This window comes from Haematobia irritans, chromosome 1, assembly GCF_050003625.1.
Source record: "Haematobia irritans isolate KBUSLIRL chromosome 1, ASM5000362v1, whole genome shotgun sequence".
Taxonomy (NCBI): Eukaryota; Metazoa; Arthropoda; class Insecta; order Diptera; family Muscidae; genus Haematobia; species Haematobia irritans.
In genome coordinates this window covers 237,440,675-237,466,280 of record NC_134397.1, presented here as the reverse complement: position 1 = coordinate 237,466,280, position 25,606 = coordinate 237,440,675, and the positions used below count along the sequence as shown (strand labels likewise).

The 25,606-nt window shown below is 34.5% G+C and overlaps 1 protein-coding gene across 8 annotated transcripts in view; it reads left to right on the top strand.

Annotated features, from left to right (window-relative positions):
- Positions 1 to 25,606, top strand: part of LOC142235782 (sodium-coupled monocarboxylate transporter 2) — a 406,987-nt gene that overhangs the window by 186,936 nt on the left and 194,445 nt on the right. The window lies entirely within an intron of this gene.

Here is a 25,606-nt window from a genome sequence, read left to right as displayed (position 1 = left end):
ATCATACAATTTCCACTACAATAATCATCAATGGCCATGACATCCATTAATGACCATGGATTAGGAAAACATAAATGACCACTTACACATACACACCGCACACAGAAGCACATGCAACCAAACAAACCGAAAGAGTATAATCATTTTATTTACCCAAAAAAAAAGAAACAACGGAAACATTCTCCTTTTACACATAATCACACACACCCATATATATATACACAAAGGAGAGAGAGTGAATGGATAATATTTATGGGGGAGAAATGCAATTTTGAATATCACTAAAAACGTGTGGCATAAATTACACACACATTTGCTTTGGTATTGGTGGCTAATCCAGAGATCGTTTTCACATGTACAAATGAATGAGATACTCTCGCCCTGTTAATCCCCAATAGTAGCAAATATTTTTGCTCGAGAATATTTATGGCTGTAGCTAATTACACAAATTGAACATAGCAAAACATTTTGGCCATGGCTAATTTTACGTATGCTAATGCTACTGTGGCGAAATATGAACGCAAAAATGCCATAATATTTTTGGGTCATAACAATTCGATTACAATGGTTTTACATAATGGTAGCATATTGGAAATGGTGAAAATGCACTCAAAAAAAATGAAGCCCACAAGAAAGACAATTTAGGGTGATTTTTGGGAATTTTTACTAAACTATATTACAAATGCCAAAGGGAAATATTTCTTATTAGACCTATAAAATTTTTTCTACTTGACAATGGAGTTGAAAATTGCAAAAACGTCTTTAGTTCACGATGGATGATTTTTTGGTAAAATTTAAAATTTTCTAAGAAAATGTTAAACTATTTTGCAGGAAATTGAAATTTTTTAAAATGTTTTTCTTCATTTGTGTATAATCTTTTTTAGGTAAATTTTATACAAAACATAATAATTTTTAGTGTATCCTTTTTTGAGTGTGTTCACATATAATGCCATTGATTTTACACACATACACATTCTTACAAATGAGGCTGAATTTATGATCTAAACGCAAATGACATTAAGCACTTGGAAAACTTTTAATGAGGCATTAATTTTGACCTGCTTATTTTAGCAAATGTATAAGTGAATATAATTAAAGATAAATTATTAAATTGCTAATTGTGTTTCATAATTAAACTTTCTTATCCCTAATCCTAATATTCACTATTTCAGTTAATTTAAAGATTATTTATTTAAAACTTATTACAAAGGTTCAAAAAATTGTGTCCAAATTGTAAATAATAAATTTTTAAAATCAATGATTCTCATAATTAAAATTGGGTGTCCTAAAAATTTAGGTTACATAATATTTTAAATTAGGTCGATATGTTTTTCGGTGTATAAACCCAAAAATGTCAAGTTTTACGATAGAGCTGCCAGTTGGTACATTGTAACACTTGGGTCGCCCAATTCCGCCAAATAAAAGGCAACCCTCGTATGTTTCCTTTAGGCTTAAAAATAAGTTACGAATTTTTACTTAACATACACTTTATCCTCCATGACAATCAAAACCGACATTTGACAACATTGCAATTCGTTAACAAAATTTTTTGTGGTAGCAATCTAATTTGAAATTTGCAACAAATTTGATAAATATTGAAAAGATACACAGAAAATACAAAGGATTTAAACCAAGGCGAAATAAAATATGCGGTCTAGTCCACCATTACAATTCACGAATTAGTTTTCTGTAGGTCATCTTGTGGACAACCTCAACCCACCTAAAATGTATCTCCTTCTTTTCTAAATATTTCACAAAAATTTCTCACAACATATTAAAAGAAAAACAATAACGTTTTTCCTATCCTCAACATGTCAAACTTGTCCATAGTTTTGTTAAAACTATGCATAAAATATGCAAAATCTTGGAAAGTATAAAAAAAAACAGAGAGTTGACTCTCTCTCTCTCTCTCTCTCTCTCAAAAAACCTTCCTTCTATAAAGTCATCAAAAATTTTACAATATTCCTGGAATAAATTATGGAAATGCAGACAGAGAGAGAGAGAGGACATGTGTTGACAACTAAGGCGAATGAATGTTGCACCACCACCACCACATCAACATCAGGAATATGCGAGTAGAAGCATATTCCGAAGCATAAGCTGCTGCAGCAACACTTGATGCTAACAACGAAACATGCTGGGTGGAATTTGATTTGCCACTGATCCTTTATGAACTTTTCGACAATTTTTCCAATTGCCTAGCTTTTCCTCTCCTTATCTTCACACTGCGTTATAGTAAACGAAAGACAATGAAATCTACTTTAAATCGATGCGTTACATCAAGGAAGTGGCAAATTTTTGGTGGTATAAACCATGTTTACTAAGGAACATATTAAGGATAAAAAAAGCAAATGCGAAGTTACGTAGGGTTCCTAAAAGTTAACTGACTTAGCTTCTTGCCATAATAATGGAAAAGTTTTATATGAGTGCAAAGCAAAAAGTGATTTTATTACAGCGACTTTTTGCATTCCATGATTATGACACATTTTGTGTTCACATTCGCAGCGGTTAGAAATCTAAAACAAATATTTTTCCTAACTTCATAGCTGCAACAAAATTTTCAATTGGCGCATTTGTGAAGATGGCAAAGTTTTCGTAATTTTTACAGAGAATTAATATAATTGTTTGTTTCTTTTTTCACGAAAAGTTGTTCCTTTAACGTGGAGCAGTATAATGACAAAATTCGCCTACACATGAGCGATTTCATTGAAATTTATATGGCACAATACCTGCAATTGTTTCACAAAAAAATTTCTATATAAATTATTTAAGACGAAATTTCTATGTGAATTCACCTAAAAGGGGAATTCGCCTAACGATGAATTTTCATAGAAAATTGTTATAGCTAATACAATAAAACGTAAATTAAAGGGAAAGGTAAAACATCGAGCTAAAATTGCATTATCAAAAGCAAACCATAGAAAATGCATCGTTAGAGGAATTTCCACAGAAACTTCATCAAAATTCATCGTTAGGTGTATTTACATAGAAAATTAATATTTAGGTGCATTTTTATAGAAAGTTCATATTAGGTGCATTTTTAAAGAAAATTCATATTTAGGTGAATTTTCATAGAAAATTTATCGTAAGGTGAATTTTCATAGAAATTTCATCGTGAGGTGAATTTTCATAGAAAATTCATCATAATTCATCAATGGACTGAATAGTCTAAGTGAGCCTGAAATTTAATCGGGCTGCCACTTTAACCTAACCTAAGGTGAATTTTCATAGAAAAGATAGAATTTTTCATCTTAACCGATTTGCACTAATTTTTTTTAGATTTTTTTCAAAATCACTTAGAATTCTACCAAAAATGGTAGATTTTTTACAGTTTGGTTTATTGGTACAGTTTTTGATGTTTTCGTAGAAAAATTAAATTTTGACTAAATTTTCTATAGAAATAAAATCTTGACAAAATTTTCTGTAGAAATAAAATTCTGACAAAATGTTCTATAGAAATAAAATTCTCACAAAATGTTCTACAAAAATAACATTTTGACAAAATTTTCGATAGAAATACAATTTTGACAACATTTTCTATAGAATAAATTTTTTACAAAATATTTTTTTTTCACAAAGAATAGAAATAAAAGTTTGACATAAAATAAAAACAAAATAAAATTTCGACAAAATTTTCTATAGAAATAAAATTTTGACAACATCTTCTATAAAAATAAAATTTTGACAACATTTTCTATAGAAATAAAATTTAGACCAAATTTTCTTAAGAAATAAAATTTTTACAAAATTTTCTTAAGAAATAAAATTTTGACAACATTTTCTATAGAATAAATTTTTTACAAAATATTTTTTTCACAAAGAATAGAAATAAAAGTTTGACATAAAATAAAAATAAAATAAAATTTCGACAAAATTTTCTATAGAAATAAAATTTTGACAACATCTTCTATAAAAATAAAATTTTGACAACATTTTCTATAGAAATAAAATCTAGACCAAATTTTCTTAAGAAATAAAATTTTTACAAAATTTTCTTAAGAAATAAAATTTTTACAAAATTTTCTATAGAAATTAAATTTTCACAAAATTTTCTATAGAAATAAAATATTCACAGAATTTTCTATAGAAATAAAATTTTGACAAAATTTTCTATAGAAATACAATTTTGACAACATTTCCTATAGTAATTCGTTTTGTTTGTTGCCTTTAATAAATAAAATTTTGACAAAATTTTCTATAGAAATACAATTGTGACAACATTTCCTATAGAATAAAATTTTGATAAAATTTTCTTAAGAAATAAAATTTTCACTAAATTTTCTATAGAAAAAAAATTTTCACAAAATTTTCTATAGAAATAAAATTTTGTCAAAATTTTCTATAGAAATAAAATTTTCACAAAATTTTCTTAAGAAATAAAATTTTCACAAAATTTTCAATAGAAATAAAATTCTGACAAAATTTTCTATAGAATAAAATTTTGACAAAATTGTCTATAGAAATAAAATTTTGACAAAATTTTCTAAAGAAATAAAATTTTGATAAAATTTTCTAAAGAAATAAAATGTTGACAAAATGTTCTTAAGAAATAAAATTTTCATTAAATTTTCTTAAAAAAGATAAAATTTTCTATAGAACTAACATCTTGACAACATTTTCAATAGAAATAACATTTTGATAAAATTGTCTTCAGAAATAAAATTTTGACAACATTTGCTATAGAAATAAAATTTTGACAAAATTTTCTATAGAAATAAAATTTTGATAAAATTTTCTATAGAAATAAAATTAAATTTTTGACAAATTTTTTTATAGATATAAAATGTTGACAAAATTTTCTATAAAAATAAAATTTTGTATAGAAATATAATTTTGACAAAACATTCTATAGAAATAAAATCTATATATATAAAATGCAATCTATGTTTGTTTGTTTGATTGTTTGTTTGTATGTTCCGAGTTGGCTCCGAAACGGCTGAACCGATTTACTTGAAACTTTCAGAGATCGTAGGGGGCGTTCATGTGGTGAAAATAGGGTACCTCATTTTTTGACTCCTGGTCGTGGAGAGGGACCTCCCCTTTGTCGGACTTTTTGAAAATTGGACCAAAGTTGACCGATTTGCTTGAAATTTTCATTGAAGGTTGGGGTTGGCATCTAGACAAAGATCCGCTACTTTATATTTCGATATTTGGTGGTGGAGGGGGACCTCCTTTTTGTTCGACTTTTTTTAAAATACAGTGAAAAAAACTAAAATTCTCTAAGTTATCTGAGATTTACAGAGAACATGCGGTGAGGTTATGGAATTAATATGGGGTACCTGATGATTTCATATGTGGACGGGGAGGGAGACCTCCCCTTGCCCTACTTTTTGAAACTTGGAACAAAATTATGCGATTTGCTTGAAATTTTCATTGAATGTTGGGGTTGGTATCTAGACAAAAATCCACTACATTATTTTTCGATATTTGGTCGGGGAGGGGGACCACCCCTTTGTCCGCCTTTTTTTTTGTTTTTGAAGTACAGTGAAAACAAAACTGAACTCCCCCGACTCAAATTTTACGGAAAAAATGGTGAGGTTATGCAATTTATATCAGGTTCCTGGTTTTTTAATAAAAATAAAAGGGCATAGGGAGACATCGGCTTCTCTTAAGTACATACAGAGAAACAATTAAACTTTACCGAGTTACTTGAAATTTACAGAGGACTGGGGAGAGGTTACGATATTAATAGCTTATACCTGATTTTGTGATATTTGGACGGAAGAGAGGCCGCCCTATTAGGCTTATAATTTGCTTGACATTTTCTGGGACGTTTACAAAAGATACGCTACATCACTTTTCGATATTTGGTCGGGGAGGAAGTCCTCCTCTAAAACTGCAAAAAGAAAAAAAGCCAAAAATTCTTAAGTTTTCTTGAAATTTACCATGGCAGTGGGGGAAGGTTATGAACGAAGAGGTAACCTTCCTTGCCCCACACTTAAAGGAAAGTTTCAAGAATTTTCAGAGAAGTTTAGGGGTGCTATTCACTACGGTGTTTGTCGATATTGTATCGGGGAAACTGACGTCCCTTTAAAACAATAGAGGAAAATTTAAACATCTCCTATCTACTTGAAATTTACAGGGAACGTGGTCCCTGATTAAATTTATATATGCGTTTTAAATTAGTATATGATTTTTCGATATCAGGTTGGGGAAGAGGAAAATTGAAATAAACTTTGTCGATTTACTTCGATAGAATTTATAGGGACCATTGCGTAGTTGTGAAATTAATATAGGGTAAGTGATAGTCCGATAGTGGAGCGAAGGTGGGGAGAGGGTTCCCTTTTGTCCGTTTTTTTTTTTCTTAAATTGAAAGTAGAGGGTTGTCCGTAAATGGGAACTCGGTACATAATTTTATGATTTTTGCGCAGGCTTCTGCCAGACTTCTTTTTAGTAAAGAAGTTAAATTTACATGAAATTGGCAGCCAACATAGAGGGTGTATCATTTCCCAACATTTTAGCAAATTTTAATGTGGTAAACTTTTTTACTACTTTTGCCTTTTCCGATTTATTGGATGGGAAACAGTAATTCTTTGTATGTTATTATAATATAGTGGTTAATTTTCAGATATGTTGAGGAGAAGAATACCTTTCCTTGACAAACCATACTTAAAATTCACAAGAAATATAGAAGATTGTCCAACTACTTGAAATATCACAATGGACTGAATAGTCTAAGTGAGCCTGAATCTTAATCGGTCTGCCACTTTAACCTAACTACTTGAATACATAACATTATTTAAAAAATTTGGAGCAAAGGGTACATCCTCTCCCCGACATTTTTTAAGACGAACCGTATTACATATGCATATCCGCCGTATTTGTACCTATAAACGAAAAAGCAAGTAGTTCGATTTGTTTGAAAGAATACAAATCTTTTCGAATTTGTTTTCAGCACGAAGAATATGGTTGACTAAGTTAACGTAAAATGTTCCTACAAATACGCTTCGGAAGGCGCAGCGAAGCGGGCCGGGTTACGCTAGTTTTCTATAGAAATAAAATTTTGATAAAATTTTCGATAGAAATAAAATGTTGACAACATTTTCTATAGAAATAAAATGTTCACAAAATTTTCTATAGAAATAAAATTTTGATAAAATTTTCTATAGAAATCAAATGTTGACAAAATCTTCTTAAGATATAAAATATTACATAGAAATAACATTTTCACAAAATTTTCTATAGAAATAACATTTTTACAAAATTCTCTATAGAAATAAAATTTTGACAAAATTTTCTTAAGAAATAAAATTTTGACAACATTTTCTATAGAAATAAAATTTTCACAAAATTTTCTATAGAAATGAAATTTTGACAAAATTTTGTATAGAAATAAAATTTTGACAAAATTTTCTATAGAAATAAAATTTTGATAAAATGTTCTATAGAAATAAAATTTTGACAAAATTTTCTATAGAAATGAAATTTTCACAAAATTTTCTATAGAATAAAATTTTGACAAAATTCTCTATAGAAATAAAATTTTAGCAAAATACAATACAATTTTGATAAAGTTTTCTATAGAAATAAAATTATTCTATAAAATAAAATTTTGACAAAATTTTCTATAGAAATAAAATTTTGATAAAATTTTCTATAGAAATAAAATTTTGACAAAATTCTCTATAGAAATAAAATTCTGACAAAATTTTCTACAGAAATATAATTTTGAAAAAATGCTCTATAGAAATAAAATTCTGACAAAATTTTCTATAGAAATAAAATATTATAGAAATAAAATTTTTACAAAATTTTCTTTAGAAATTACATTTTGACAAAATTTTCTATAGAGAAATTATTTTTAGATGCAATTTCTTATAAGAATAATCTTTAGATGATTTTTCACAGCCTGGTGCAGTAGGCAATAATTTCCTTTCTGACTGGCATTTGCTTGTGCTTGCTGTGTTTTTTAGTGAAATTAATCATTACTTAATAAAGCTACTGTTTGGATATTGTTTTCCATTTGCCTACTTACATTGTGTATTTTGACTTTATGGATATGTTTACAACATTGTGTCTTTTGTATGTGTGAAGCAAATGTTGTTGCAAATGTTACCGACATGAAGCAATGACATGAACAAGTGAGATACACTGTTGGCTGAGTATCATTAAAACAGCTCATTAGGAAAATTTGTTTGGAAGTTTATCAAATACTCGTGGTTGTTGGAACTTGTGTGTGTGTGTGAGTGTGTGTGGAAAGGCAACAAACAAAACGAATTACTACAAAAGTCAAGCCCAAGATAAAGAATCAGGAAATTGTTGTGATGATGATGACGATGATGGTTTTGCTGTCGTTTAGCCCATCAAGATGGGCAATGAGCCCAACCATGAAGACCGACTAAAAATGAAGACCGAATGAAAGAATAAAACGAATTGCCATAGTTCAAAGACTACAGTTAAGGGAATGTCATAGTGAATGGTCTTTCCTCATTGAATGTTCGTTCTTGGTGATAAGAGAGCAAACAACAAGAGGTAGGAGACAAGAGAAGAGAGAGGAAGATCTAAAATGACGTTGAAAGATAACAAAAGTTGACTGCCATCAAGTGAGTGCACTTGATTTAAGGGAGTGCTTGTGTCTTTTCTGTTCTTTTTTTTAAGTCACGCAAAGTGTTTTTAAGTGGCAATTTATGCCGTTATGGGGGGAGGGGGGTGTTGGTGAGAAATTGCTGCAAACGTTAAGGTGTCACTGTAAATAAGAAATAGTTTGACAAAAATCAAATATTGATTTTTTCGATGGAAATTGAAATCCTATAAACCTTAGAGGTTTATAGAGAGAGTTGTCAATCGAGATAAATTTTCTAAGCTTAAGACCCTAGCAGTCAGAGCTTATAATTATATTTATAATTTTATTGTAAATGTAATTAATTAATAAATAAATAAATAATTAAATAAAATAAATTTTCTATTCCATTTGAAACACATCGAAATTTCGAAAGGTTAATTTTAATGTGATATTATAACAAGAGTCTCACGGAAATTATCCAATTTTTGAGAGGAGTCTGCTTTACGGAGTGTCCAATAGCAGCAAATAATGCAGGTACTCACCCCCATCATTCTGTACAGGGAGAGTGTTGGAAGAGAGAGAGAGTAAAACAGCATTTACACATCTAACAAGACAGTCTTTCGTCCATCGATATATGCCGATAATACCGGCCAAAAACACTGTTGCCAGATTTTTGCGAGAGAGATTCCCAAAATTTCGAAAGTATTTCCGCAAAAAATCCCCACCGAAAAGTGAATATAATTTCATTCTACAAAAAATAAAAACAACCTCATATTATCGAATTATTTAATAGATAAGAACTTTAATACGTGTGTAAGGCGGTCAACAGTTGATGTGTGGTTTGCTATAAAATTTACCAACTTTATGTGTAGAATGTTTAAAATGTTTTTCTTCTGAAACAACACTTACAATAAAAATTTATACAAAGTTGTCTTATTTTGGTTATTATTTTGGTCCGTTTATTAGTTTCTAAAATTTCCCATTTGTATATTGCATTGTTCCCAACGTTTCGACATTTTTTTGTCTTCATCAGGGAAATTCGTCTATTAAATAAAAACACATTATAATTTTGTACTCTTTACAATACCATAAACATTTCCACTTAAAATATTATTTTAACTTAAGTTACATTAATTTACAGTATACACGAAACATATAAAACAACAAAATTACAGGTACTTTTATATTTTTATTTTATTTCTTTTGTATTTTCTGATCACCAAAGAAAATCGAAATGAAACAACAACACTCAAAAAAGAGTGAACCCACTAGGTTAATTTTAGAAAATTTTAAATACGAAGGCAAATGCCACGCGGATTTCACAAAAATAAGTTTCGAAATTTGAACGAAAAAATTGGATTTCAAAATTGCAAAAAGTTTATGATGGACGCCATATTGGTAAACTTTAAAAATTTTAAGAATTTCGAAACTATTCTGTGGGAGGCACGAATTTAGAAAATTTTTATTCTTAATTTGTGTATATTTTTCTCCAGTTTTTAGTTTAGCCCAACCTTAAAGATTAACGTATAACTCTTATTGTACTTCGCTTTTAAACGTTCTATAACAAATTTAATACCTTCTGATTGATGGTGGAAATATCCCCAGAAAAATCCCCAAACCACGGCTTTATACCCAGCCAAATCTCAAGATCCCCAAAGTTAAAAAAATATCCCAAACTAATCTGACAACACTGCTAAAAACTCGACACTCTTGGAGTTTTACTTCAAATCGGTACCATTTCAACCTTACTTCAAGGTGAACTCCATGTAGGTGCTTGACAATTTCTTCTGATTTCGTCTCAGCCTATTGTGTGTACAGCCGGTGGATTGGATTTTATATTTCAAGATTAAAGAAAATTTTCACCATTAAGATCTAATGGGAAGAAATTTTCTAGTTCCCCTCTTTCAATATCAGTGCCAGCTGGAGAAAAAATGTTCAGGGATGTGCATGAGATGTGATCCTATGTGTTGGATACCAGACATCCATCACAATTTCTTTAGGGAAGCACATAATTTGGCAGAGGGGAGGGCCAAGGTCTGTAGCAGGAATCGAGCTGATCCAAAGATCTTGCCAAGAACCGGCTGCTGGCCAACTATAAGAGAGACAAGTAGCGCCAACATCTAAAAATTCAGATCTCGAATTCAGTTTTGTACAACGATGTTATATATAAGGTCCTGCACTGCAATACCATTATCGACCGACCATCAAATATATTTTCAACGGTGAATTATTCTCCCTCATTAATTTAGTGGTTGATCTGTTTGTTGCAAGTTCGAATCGAGGTGTCCTTCACGTTTGTATTACCGCTGCGATATCGTCTACGTATCCTATCAAAAAAGTGTCTACTGGCATCTCAATTTCTAGATCTCATTGGAGATCTTAGCAAGTCCGAAAAACTCGGTGGTTGTATTGTACTGCAGTAAATCTCAGCGGTTGACATGTAGGACCGAAGGTGTCAGTATTGGAACTGTAGACTATCGGCCCAAAGGTTAGGTAACTGTAGATTTGAAGATCTCAATGGTTTGGGTATACATCCAATATAAGTTAACAAAGAGGAGGGCTAAGGTCTGTAACAATGATCGAACTGATCCAAGGTCTTGGCAAAAACCGGCTGCTAGCCAACTATAAGCGAGGCAAGTAGCGCCAACATCTAGAAATTCAGATCTCGAATTCAGTTTTTTACAACGATGTTATATATAAGGTCCTGCACAAAAAGGATTATAGGTTCAATACCATTATCGACCGACCATCAAATATATTTTCAACGGTGATTTATTCTCCCTCATTTACTGAGTGGTTGATTTGTTATCTGTCTTGTTTGTTGGAAGTTCGAATCTAGGTGTCTTTCATGTATCCTATCAAAAAAGTGTCTACAGGCATCTCTATTTTTAGATCTCATTAGTTGAACTGCAGAGCCGAAGATCTTAGCAGGCCCGAAAAACTCGGTGGTTGTATTGTACTGCAGTAAATTTCAGCGGTTGAACTGTAGGACCGAAGGTGTCAGTATTGGAACTGAAGACTATCGGCCCAAAGGTTATGTAACTGTAGATTTGAAGATCTCAATGGTTGGGCTATACATCCAAAGGTCTCATATAAGTTAACAAAGAGGAGGGCTAAGGTCTGTAACAGTAGTCGAACTGATCCAAGCTCTTGGCAAGAACCGGCTGCTGGCCAACCAGCCAAGTAGCGCCAACATCTTTCCACCGACCACCACAAATATTTTAAACGGCGGATTATACCCCTTCACTTTTGAGTGCTTGACAAAAGCTCTGTCTTGTGTGTTGCAAGTTCTAATCGAGGAGTTCGTAACCAGGATCTTGCCAGTGTCATAACATTTGTAAGATTTTGCTGTATATCTATGGTAGTTCGTCCTTGTATTACCGCAAAGTAACGTCTACATGTCCGATCAAAAAAGTGTCTACAGGCATCTCAATTTTTAGATCTCATTGGTTGAACTGTAGAGCTGAAAGTCGCAGAGTTGAAACTGCAGATCCAAAGGTGTCAAAGAGGAGGACTAAGGTATGTAGCAGTGATCGAACTGATGAGATATTGGCAAGAACTGGCTGCTGGCCAACCATAAACGGGACATGTAGCGCCAACAAAATGTTCAACGGTGGATTGTCCCCTCTCATTTTTTAGTGCTGAGGACAACAGCTTTGTCTTGTGTGTTGCAAATTCTAGTCGAGGTGTCCTTAACCAGGACCTTGCCCGTGTCATCTACCTGGGTAAAATTTTTCTGTACATCTATGGTAGTTCGCGCTTGTGATACCGCTGCGATATCGTCAGCGTATCTGACCAAAACATTTTGTAAGATCTCGTCGTAGCCAATATTCCACATATGGGGCTTTGGGATTAAGCCCTCGGCAGCACTTTGTGTGATTCCAACTCTTCTAGTTCTTCCGTAGTTTGCGCTTGTTTTACCGCAGCGATATCTTAAGCGCATCCGACCAAAAAATTTTTAAGATCTCGTCGTAGCCAATATTCCACAAATGGGGCTCTGGGATTAAGCTCTCGTCAGCACCTTGTGTGATTCCAACACTTCTAGTTCTTTCGTTGGTATTAAAGATCAATACCCTAGTATCGAGTGTTTGTTAAAGCTCCCAGAAAGTAAGATTGTAAAGGAGACAGTGCTCCCATCGTGAATTTCCTGGATCCCATGCCACTAAATCTTCCCATTGATATTTCTATAGAGCAATTGTTAAAGCTCCCAGAGAGTATACCTAGGATCCCAGCGCTACATCAGGCATATTGTAAAGAACCAATATTGTAACAACTAAATGTCGGAAAATGAAGAATGGAAATTGTGGAGAATTTTGTGAAACAACTTCATGACACCATGATGACAGAGACTGCAAGCTCTTCAGGTTTGTAATGGCAAAGCTTCCTCTTCCTGCTACATAATCCTCTTTGACAGTGCTTTGTTCTGAAAGGTCTTTGTTATTCCCTTCGTAGGCCAATTTCTTATTATTCATATGAGGATCAAATGATTTTAAAATGTCCGCTAATCTGAAACCATTAAAAGCATGTTTTTTTACGTCTAAGGTTGCAAGTAGTACGACAGGTCTGTTGTGGCGGTCAGCCCTATAGGTTAGGTAAGGTTAGGTTAGGTGGCAGCCCGATGTATCAGGCTATGCTAACCATTGCACCACGGTGGCTCCCTATGGGTTGCTGAAGCCACCTCCATTACATCCTTAAGTACTCCCAAGGATTACCTGGAGCCCATATTAATAGATCTGTGTATTGGATCTTCTAGTATCGAGTGTTTTTTAAAGCTCCCAGAAAGTAAGATTGTAAAGGAGACAGTGCTCCCATCGTGAATTTCCTGGATCCTATGTCACTAAATCTTCCCATTGAAATTTCTATAGAGCAATTGTTAAATCTCCCAGAGAGTATACCTAGGACCCCAGCGCTACTTCAGGCATATTATAAAGAACCAATATTGTAACAATTAAATGTTGGAAAATGAAGAGTGGAAATTGTGGAGAATTTTGTGAAACAACTTCATGACACCGTGATGACTGATACTACAAGCTCTTCAGGTTTGTAATGGCAAATTTTCCTCTTACTGCTACATAATCCTTTTTGACAGTACTTTGTTCTGAAAGGTCTTTGTTATTCCCTTCGTGGGCCAATTTCTTCTTATTCATATGAGGATCAAATGATTTTAAAACGTCCGCTAATCTGAAACCATTAAAAGCATGTTTTTTTACGTCTAAGGTTGCAAGTAGTACGACAGGTCTGTTGTGGCGGTCAGCCCTATAGGTTAGGTAAGGTTAGATTAGGTGGCAGCCCGATGTATCAGGCTATGCTAACCATTGCACCACGGTGGCTCCCTATGGGTTGCTGAAGCCACCTCCATTACATCCTTAAGTACTCCCAAGGATTACCTGGAGCCCATATTAATAGATCTGTGTATTGGATCTTCTAGTATCGAGTGTTTTTTAAAGCTCCCAGAAAGTAAGATTGTAAAGGAGACAGTGCTCCCATCGTGCATTTCCTGGATCCTATGTCACTAAATCTTCCCATTGAAATTCCTATAGAGGAATTGTTAAAGCTCCCAGAGAGTATACCTAGGATCCCAGCGCTACTTCAGGCATATTATAAAGAACCAATATTGTAACAATTAAATGTTGGAAAATGAAGAATGGAAATTGTGGAGAATTTTGTGAAACAACTTCATGACACCGTGATGACTGAGACTACAAGCTCTTCAGGTTTGTAATGGCAAATTTTCCTCTTATTGCTACATAATCCTTTTTGACAGTACTTTGTTCTGAAAGGTCTTTGTTATTTATTCCCTTCGTAGGCCAATTTCTAAAGAGAACGTTTTTCTCTTTAAAGAGAAATTTGTGGAATATGGGCCTTCCAACCCATACTCCATGATTGCATTTACTAGGATAAATTACCAATTAGAATGACACAATATTTTCTTAGCATATATTCTTCAAGAATCATAACTATGGTAGACTTAATTGGATACAAAAGCAAATGTGTCATTGCCACAAATTAACTTCTTTGGTTTTTGGTTTTTGTGTGGGGGGGGATTTCAACAGGTCCTATAAAACAAAACAAAAAAATATCTCAATCTCTTTACATTTCCTTAGACATTAAACATTAATTTCCCCTCGACGTGATCCTTTTGTTGATGTTGCTGTTACTTCTGTATTCATTACAATTATAAATGTACTTAAGGTTATAACTTAATTTACTTGTACTATTTCTCTCTCTATTGTAAGGCAAGAACCATAACAAAATAAAAAATAAAACAGCCGTCTAAGGCTTTATTTAGTTTCAACAACAGAATGAATAAAATGGACTACGACGACCAAAAGACAGGTCATGAAAATCATGTTCCTGTTTCGTGTGTGTGTGTGCGTGTGACTGTGCGTGTTTTCCTTCAGATCATGAAAGTAATTTGGCCAATGTGTAAATGGCTGCAGGAGTTCCGTACAATGCCGGAAACGTTCCATACAAGTAGTTCTTCATTAACATGAATTTTACTTAATCTCGACAATAAATTCTAATCAAGAAAAAAGAAAAAATAACGGAAATGACAATAAAGAAGAAATTCCGTTTTCTCTGGAATACAAAAATAACTTCTGGGATATTTTCAAGATATCTAGGGAGAAAAAAAAAACAAAAACACATACAAACAATGGTGACATGAAGATTAAGTGGCTATTAAGTTTTCCACATCGAGGAAAATAGGAACCATTGCTTATAACTGAACTTGAAATTAACTGGGAGGATACGGCAGGTGTATGAAGGGCCACGTATTCCCTATTTTTGACATCTGAATGGAGACATCAACAACATAAACGACCTAGCCCTCATCTTAGTCGGTTATACGGACCAGGTTTCCAACCCAGTGTAAGTTCAGCCCAAGGACTGCAGCTATATTTTCATCTTATCCTCCAATAGAATTGGAGTTTCCCGAAATCACAGATTTCATGGACGAAAATATAACGGAAATCACAGATATCATGGCGCGAAGTAACTCCCTAACAACAACATATTCATTCGTTCAGTAACCCTGTCACGATGGTGTGAGAAAGTGTGGTTTTGGTCAACGTATGAATCTTCGACGGGATGGGATGGAGGGACACGGTGAACGTCGGATGTCGATCCGTCTTTGGACGGGACTAGGGTGGTCGCACACGAAGAAGTGAAGGAACACGTGGCTAGAGTGTCAACACACCTCTTGCTGAGAGATATGAGGAATGGGGGAAAGGAGAATACGTGACTAGAGTGATTGCACACTTCTAGCTGTAGAATAGAAAAAGGGTGAGGAAGGACAAGGTTAACATGTGACTAGAGTGATCGCACACCTCTCTCTGTGAGAAAGGAAAGGATGAGGTGGAGGGAGAACACGTGGCTAGAGAGGTCGCACACCTCTAGGGTAGGAAAGGAGGAGGGAACGTACGAACACGTCGCGTTACAATGAAATTCTTACGATACTCCACTTACCTCGTTGATGCGTCCTTATTGTCTGATGTTGATCGACTGACCCCGATCTCACACAGGGCTTGAATTTTACGGCCGACGGTCTCAGGGGTGGATCTGCAGATACGAATGTGTTTCAGTGGTTGAACTGTATAACCAAAGGCTTTAGTGTTGAAACTGTATATTCGAAGATCTCAACGGCTGTAGGCCCGATGGTTTCAGTGATGTAGCTATAGGTTCGAAGATCTCAGTGAGCTACAATTCAAAAGATCACTGCAGGACCGAAAAACTCAGACGTGGGACAGGAGAACCGGATATCTCAGTGATTGAACGGTACGGCCGAAAATCTCAGTGTTGGATCAACAGATCCATATATCTCATTGGTTCAATTGTAGAGTGTTGGAACTGTAGATCTAAAGACCCCAGTAGGCCCGAAAGATTTGGTAGTTGAATTGTACGAAGGTGTAAGTTTACGAACTGTACATTTGAATATCTCAGTGGTTGAACTATAGAACTATAGAACCAAAGATCTCGGCAGACCCGAAAAACTCAGTTGTGGAATAGCAGATCCGGAGTTCTCATTGGTTGACTTGTATAGCCGAAGGTCTCAGTGTTGGAACTGTAGATCCAAAGATCTCAGTGGTTGAACTGTAGTTCTGAAGATCTCAGCAAGCCCTAAAGACTCGATGGTTGTATTGTACGGCCGTAGGTCTCAGAGGTTGAACTGTAGGGTCGAAGGTGTCAGTGTTTTAACTGAAGATTTGAAGATCTCAGAGCTTGGGCTATAAATTCAAAGATCTCAACAGGCCCGAAAAACTCAGTGGTGGAACACCAGATCCATAGATCTCAGTGGTTGAACTGTAGACCCGAAGGTCTCAGTGATGGAACTGTAGACGCAAAACTTCCAATGATTGAACTGTACGCCCAAAGATCTCAGTGGTGGAACTGTAGATCGTAGATCTCGTTAGTTGAACTGTAGAGCCGAAGGTTTCAATGTTGGAACTATAGATCTGAAGAACTCTGCAGGCCTGTAGGTCTGGTTAAATTGTAGGGTCGAAGGTGTCAGTTTTTGAACTGTAGATTTGAAGATCTCAGTGGTTGGGCTATCGATTCAAAGATCTCAGCAGGGCCGTAAAACACAGTGGTGAAACACCAGATCCGTAGATCTCAGTGGTTGAACTGTAGACACAAAGGTCTCAGTGATGGAACTGTAGACGCAAAAATCCCAGTGGATGAACTGTATGCCCGAAGATCTCAGTGGTGGTACGGCAGATCCGTAGATCTCATTGATTGAAATGTAGAGACGAAGGACTCATTGTTGGAACTGCAAATCCGAAGATCTTAGCATGCACGAAAGACTAGGTGCTTGGATTGTTCGGCTGTAAATCTCAGTGGCTCAACTTTAGTGCCGAAGGTATCAGTATTGGAACTGTAAATTCGAAGATCTCAGTGAGTGAACTGTAGTCCCAAAGATGATGTAACTGTAGGTTCGAAGATCTCTGTGATTGGGCTATATATCCAAAGTCTCAGTGTTCGAACGGTAGATCCACTGATCTCAGTGGTTGAATTGTATATCCAAAGATCTGAGTGGTTGAACTGTAGATCTAAAGATCTCAGCAGGCCTAAAAGACTCGGTTGAACCGATCATTAGTATCCTAAGATCTCAGTGATTGAACTAAAGGCCAAGGGTGTTAGTGATGTAATAGTAGATTCAAAGATCTCAGTGGTTGGGCTATAGACCAAAAGGTATCAGTGTTGGAACTATAGCTCCGAAGTTCTCTGCAGGCCCGAAAGACTAGGTGGTTGAATTGTACGCCCGACGGTGTTGGTGGTGGAACTGCAGATCTGTAGGTATCATTGGTTGAACTGTATGACCGAAGGTCTCATCATTAGAACTGTATATCCGAAGATCTAAGTGTTTGAACTATACGCCCTTCGGACTAAAAAGGATCTGGCTGTAAACAGGAATTTCCCCTTGAATCCTGTTAGACTTGCCTGGTATGCTGTCTGATCTAGAGGCTCTCTTTTGAAACACAGGATTTCTTGCTCTAGAAAGTAGAAATCAACTCTATCCACAAGACAGCGATTTGGATGATTTGGCTACTGCGAGAGCAACCTAGGAGATACTGCTTTGAAAACATGTAATTGTATCTATGCACCGATATGATCCAGGGGCGTACTGTTGATAAGTAAGAACCCTGCCGGTAGGCCAGAAACCTAACGTTGTGCTTGGCATTTTACAGAATCCATGTTGATGGTTGCCAGTTTGAGAATTCTCCTCAAGACTGGGTAGAAGTAGTGCCTCAAGCATCTTGTCTTCTGGCGAGAGAAGGGAGATTGTCTGCCTGGGTTCAGTAGTGGAATCACTCTACCCATTTCCCGACATCTTGTTTAATGAGCGATTCCAAGGACAAATTGAGTTAGTCTGGTCAAATCCCAGTATTCCCAGATGATTCAGCATTAGCATAGAAATTCTGTCGGGGCCTAGGGCCTTTGATGGTTTTGCGCTGTTGATGGCAGGGGTATCCTTGGCTGGGGTAAACTGTGGTATGTCGCTGGGTCGGATACAAAGAATTGCTCTCCTATTCGCTCTACCTGTCTCGGGGTTCTCAATAAACTGTCGCGCATCACGACGATGATCACCGTTTCCTCCGGGATGTTGAGCCTCACCTTGCTGGGTATACAGCAAGCAACTGCTGCGTTGTTGATGTCCCGGAATACCATCTGGGAAACATGAAGATGGAGGATCAGATCAGTCACCGTCACGTTGCCAAAGGTGACTGAGATCCCTTGTAGAGGTATTCAAGAGGCCTTTAACAGTTGACTAAAGTTACCTGTGTCAATGTTTACGTTATAGAATGCTTCAGATTCTCTAACCATGTAAAGGGTGATACGGTCAAAATTTGGTCAATATAAACTTGACGTATTTCTTTCAATTTTGCATTTAAAAAACCTGAACACCCCTCATTTTGAAGGTGTGTGTGTGTTGCTCCTATTTTGATTTTGGAATTCACTCTTCAGTTGTCAAAATGCCGTCCAAGCAAGAAGGGCAGCGTATCAAAATTTTGCTCGCGCATCGCGAAAATCCGAGCTACTCGCACGCAAAGCTGCCAAATCAACCGTTACAAATGTAACTAAAGTGTTTGGAGAACGTTTGTCGACAGCCAGGAAGTCTGGATCGGGGGGAAATCGAAAACCGGAAGCCGCTGAGACGACAAAGAGAGTTGCCGGTAGTTCAAGCGAAACCCTAACCTATCTCTCCGAGATGCCGCAAATAAGCTGGGTGTATCGTCTACAACCGTGCATCGAGCCAAAAAACGAGCCGGTCTATCGACTTACAAGAAGGTAGTGACTCCAAATCGCGATGATAAACAAAATACGACGGCCAAAGCGCGATCCCAGAGGCTGTACACGACGATGCTGACGAAGTTTGACTGCGTGGTAATGGACGACGAAACCTACGTCAAAGCCGACTACAAGCAGCTTCCGGGACAGGAGTTTTATACGGCAAAAGGAAGGGTAAAGGTAGCAGATATTTTCAAGCATATAAAACTGTCAAAGTTCGCAAAGAAATATATGGTTTGGCAAGCCATCTGTACCTGTGGCTTGAAAAGCAGCATTTTCATAGCTTCCGGGACTGTCAACCATGAAATTTACGTGAAAGAGTGTTTGAATAAACGTCTGCTGCCTTTCCTGAAGAAACCCGGTTGCTTCGTACTGTGTTGGCCGGATTTGGCATCTTGCCATTACGGTAAAAAGGCCATGGAGTGGTACGCCGCAAACAACGTGCAGGTGGTTCCCATGGACAAGAACCCTCCCAACACGCCAGAGCTCCGCCCAATTGAGAAATACTGAGCTATTGTCAAGCGGAACCTAAAGAAGACCAAAAAAACTGCTAAGGACGAGCAGCAGTTCAAGGCAAACTGGCTTTCTGCGGCGAAGAAGGTGGACAAGGTGACTGTACAAAATCTGATGGCAGGTGTCAAGCGTGAGGCCCGGCAATTCGGATTTGGAAAAGCGAAAGCCTAACTGAATATTTTTCCTGAATTTTATACTAATTGAACTTGAAAAAGAAATTTAATTTGATTTTTTAAATAAACGATTTCACCGATTTACACGCGTTTTCCCTTGACCAAATTTTGACCGTATCACCCTTTAGTCTGGTCAAATCCCATTATTCCCAGATGATTCAGCATTAGCATAGAAATTCTGTCGGGACCTAGGGCCTTTGATGGTTTTACGCTGTTGATGGCAGGGGTAAACTGTGGTATGTCGCTGGGTCGGATACAAAGAATTGCTCTCCTATTCGCTCTACCTGTCTCGGGGTTCTCAATAAACTGTCGGGCATCACTACAGATCAGTCACCGTCACGCCGCCAAAGGTGGCTGAGAGCCCATCATCCCTTGTATAGGTATTCAAGAGGCCTTTAACAATTGACTAAAGTTACCTGTGTCAGTGTCTACGTTATAGAATGCTTCAGATTCTCTAACCATGTATTCTGCTTGTGGTCGTCGACTACCTTATCAATCTCTAGATTCAGTTCCCCGATGCTTGGGTCAACAGAGGATTAGCCCGACGGCGATGATCACCGCTTCCTCCGGGATGCGGAGCCTTGCTGGGTATACAGCAAGCAACTGCTGCGTTGTTGATGTCCCGGAATACCATCTGGGAAACATGAAGACGGAGGAGTAGCGGGAGCTCGTTGAAGCGGCAATCTATGTATTCTCTGAAATCCTCCCAGTTGACTTGCTTTTCAATGGTGAGAATTATGTAGAGTGTCCAGATCCCAGTGAAATGACGGGTTGCCAGGAAACGTCATTTATCAGACCAGGCGATGCTAAAGATATATCGGGCGAACTGCTGCAATCACCCATAATTCTCGTTCACCGTACAAAATGTGGAGTCATCTATCTGCTCTGCCAAAGCTATGCCTCTCTGGTCATTACCCAGGAGAGAATGTCATCATGGGGATTAAAATCTTCTAGCATCAATCGGTTATGCTCACACAACAGCCACTCAATATTTGGGCTATAACCTGGAGCACTGCTAACAACCGGCGGTATATACACTTTGAAGCATATATCCACCTACCTCCATGGATGTGGAGGTACTATGAACTGTTGCAACCGAGTTACTGGATCACGGGAGATTAGCCTCACATAGACCATACCTCGATTGACCACAATTATTCTTATTCTTATTTCGCCCTCCAAATAAATAACCAAATACCACAATCTGAAGAATGCATTGAATTTTGCTTGCCTAAAGTCTTCCATCGAATTGAGACTGCTATTAACTTTTGATCCACCGACGGAGAATATCACAGCTTTTTAATTTCATTGTTTAAAGCTGGTGGTGGCACAGCTGGTGGTTATCATTAAAACACCATCCAACTCTAAGAACTTCAAGTGACAAATGTCGCAACACTTCAGTGGTCGTGTAAGAAGGGAACCACAATGCTTCCCAATAACCAAATTGAAAGATTTATACAACGAAGACATTCAAAATCATGGATGAAGGTGGTGTTTTTTCATTTTTGCAATTTTAATTTCATGTTTACATTAAACTCTCATTGTGAAAGGGCAAGTGTGTGATACTTGTTGAGATTTCTTTACTTGCTTATCTTTGGGCTAAATGACCTTAAGGCTCTATATCTTTATTATGCCGATAAGCAGAAATGAAACGCAAGGACGTAGTGCGAGTCCTTCTGTATATCAGCCATATGTTTGTCCATTTATTGACCTTATGTCTGAAATGTCAACACACCTACCGACGACGGTCATCACCGTCCACTTAAAACATTCTTTTTGGGATCATACTTCAGGCAGAGAGGGAGTATTTGACAGACATAGGGGTGTATGATAGAGAATTAATCTTTACCATCATCCAACAACACAAAAGAACATTAAAAGTTCTGTTTTTTTATTTAGTTTAGTCAAAAGAACAAAGGACTATGGACTATAGTGAAGCATCATGGTGACCACTAAACGGATGTCCGTCATTAAGTTTTCTTTAAATATGACAAGAAGGCAACAAATTTTGGGGGAAGGTTGGTGGCGGTGGGTAAACAAATATTGTCCCAGGCTTTCTTTCTTCTGTATATTTCTCTTCAAAACTTAAACGTAAAAAGATTTTCAGGTTAAGTTACAGAACTTGGTGACAGTATTTAACTTCCACGGGCCTATAATTTTTATTTACAAAAAAAATGACCCTAGGATGTGGGGGTATACAAAATATGTCATTCTACTTGTAATATGTCGAAATATTGGTTTCATACCCCATAAAGTATATAGCGAAACCTCGCAGAAGTGGACACCATCGGTCGCCTAAGTTTTTTCCACATTTGGTAGGTGTCCCTCTATGACCGCTTTTTAGAGTTTCCCAGTTTAGCAGGTGAATGTGAATCGATGTTCACCCGTCCGTCGACATTTAAGGTGAATTAAAGAATAAATTAGAATTAAGCTTAAATTTATAGAAATAACATTTTGACAAAATTTTCTAGAGAAATAAAATTTTGACAAACTTTTCCAGAGAAGTAAAAATTTTCTACAGAAATAAAATTTTAACAAAATTTTCTCTGCAACTAAAATTACAACAAAATATTTATAGAAACGAACATTTTCTATAGAAATAAAATTTCGACAAAATTTTCTATAGAAATAAAATTATGACAACATTTTCTATAGAAATAAATTTTGAGAAATAAAATAAAATTTTGACAAAATTTTCTATAGAAATAAAATTTTTACAAAATTTTCTATAGATATAAAATGTTGACAAAATTTTCTAAAGAAATAAATTTTAACAAAATTTTCTATAGAAATAAAATTTTTAGAAATTTTTCTATAGAAATAAAATGTTGGCAAAAATTTCTTTAGAAAAAAATTTGATAAAATTGTTAATAAAAATAAAATTTTGACAAAATTTTGTATAGAAATTAAATTTTAATAACATTTTCTATAGATATAAAATTTCGACGAAAATAAAATTTTCTCTAGAAATAAAATTTTGACAAAAATTTCTATAGAAATAACATTTTAAAAAAATTTTATATACAAAATAAAATTTTTACAAAATTTTTTGTAGAAATAAAAACTTTCAATAATTTTCTACAGAAATAAAATTTTGACAAAATGTTCTACACAAATAAAATTTCAATAAAATATTCTATAGAAATAAAATTTTGACAAAATTTAATATAGAAATAAAATTTTGACAAAATTTTCTATAAAAAAAATTTTACAAAATTTTCTATAGAAATAAAATTTTGACAAAATTTTGTAGAGAAAAAAATGTTGACAAAATTTTGCAGAGAAATAACATTTTGATAAAATTTTCTATACAAATAAAATTTTGACAAAATTTTCTAAAGAAATAAAAATTTTCAACAATTTTCTACAGAAATAAAATTTTGACAAAATTTTCTATACAATTAAAATTTCAACAAAATATTTATAGAAATAAACATTTTCTATAGAAATAAAAGGTTCGGAAGGTTCAAGTGTCGTTTACTTTTGGGTTTAGTGAACTGCCTGAATTTATGCTGATAATTGGTTGATAGTTTTGCTGCAAGTAGAGGATGCTGATGTGGCAATTCCGAAACGTGCGTCCATCCAACCATCTTGCTATAGTCTATAGGGCTTTGTCCAAATAAATTTGACAAACATTATTTTCCTCTGTTGGTTAAGCTACACTTGTAGTTTAGTCAATGCATGGTTTTAAGCTGAAATCAAAAACAACAACAATGAAATAAAATTTCGACAAAAATTTCTACGGAAATACAATTTTCTCTAGAACTAAAATTTTGACAAACTTTTGTTCGGAAATAAAATTTTCTCTAGAAATAAAATTTTGACAAACTTTTGTATGGAAATAAAATTTTGACAAAATATTATATAGAAATAACATTTTAACAAAATTTTATATACAAAATAAAATTTTGACAAAATTTTTTGTAGAAATAAAAATTTTCAAAAATTTTCTACAGATATAAAATTTTGACACAATGTTCTACACAACTAAAATGTCAACAAAATATTCTATAGAAATAAAATTTTGACAAAATTTAATATAGAAATAAAATTTTGATTAAATTTTCTAAAAAAAAAATTTTACAAAATTTTCTATAGAAATAAAATTTTGACAAAATTTTGTAGGGAAAAAATTTTGACAAAATTTTGCAGAGAAATAACATTTTGATAAAATTTTCTATACAAATAAAATTTTGACAAAATTTTCTAAAGAAATAAAAATTTTCAACAATTTTCTACAGAAATTGTTTGACAAAATTTTCTATACAATTAAAATTTCAACAAAATATTTATAGAAATAAACATTTTCTATAGAAATAAAAGGTTCGGAAGGTTCAAGTGTCGTTTACTTTTGGGTTTAGTGAACTGCCTGAATTTATGCTGATAATTGGTTGATAGTCTTGCTGCAAGTAGAGGATGCTGATGTGGCAATTCCGAAACGTGCGTCCATCCAACCATCTTGCCTGTGGGTTAAGCTACACTTGTAGTTTAGTCAATGCATGGTTTTATGCTGAAATCAAAAACAACAACAATGAAATAATATTTCGACAAAAATTTCTACGCAAATAAAATTTTCTCTAGAACTAAAATTTTGACAAACTTTTGTATGGAAATAAAATTTTGACAAAAATTTCTATAGAAATAACATTTTAACAAAATTTTCTACAAAAATTTTCTTGACTAAATATTCTATACAACTAAAATTTCAACAAAATATTCTATAGAAATAAAATTTTGACAACATTTTATATAGAAATAATTTTTGACAAATAAAATACAATTTTGACAAAATTTTATATAAAAATAAAATTTTATAGAGAAAAAAATTGACAAAATTTTCTAAAGAACTAAAATTTTAACAAAATTTTCAATTTAAATAAACTTGTTTTTTTTTATTTACATATAAATGTTTTACTATTATTTATGCATGTCATTTTAGTTGAAGCCAATTCTACTATTTTTTTTAGTCTTCCGCCAATCGTGATACATCGTTAAAATCGGTATACGTTTCTGCCAAAGCCCAGGTCCATAATATGTCCAAAATAGCCCAAACATGGCTCCACCTAAATGTGCAGCATGATCAAAAAATTTCCATCCCATGATGCAACCGGCCAAATCAATACCATAAAATTAATATAAAACATTTCTTTCGATTAAAATAACATATTTTTATACTAACCTCAAAAATTTGATCAACAACTTCAAATTAAGTTTTTTTTTTAATTGGTAGATTTTTGGTAAAATTTTCTTCAAATTTTGGTAGATTATTTTTGGCACGAGTGGCAACAAACATAAGCTGCGTGCTAGCCAACCATTGCAGGACACTTTTATAGAAATTGGGAATATTTACAATAGCTACACTGGAAAAAATAATGTCGTGAGGCCAACGATGTCTGTGAACATATATCCCAAATAAAAAAGATCCCAGCAAAAAAAGCGTCGCCAAGAAAGTAATGAAAATGTTCTTTTTGGATCCGGAAGTGGTGCAAAATTGACGCAGAAGCGATGAATTTAACATGGGCTTGTCATAGGACGGAAGTCCTCCATTTCAACAGCCGTTGCACTGAATTTGCATTACTTCTTTAGGTGTGATCCGAATTCAATGTTTTGGATGTAAATTTAAAAAATT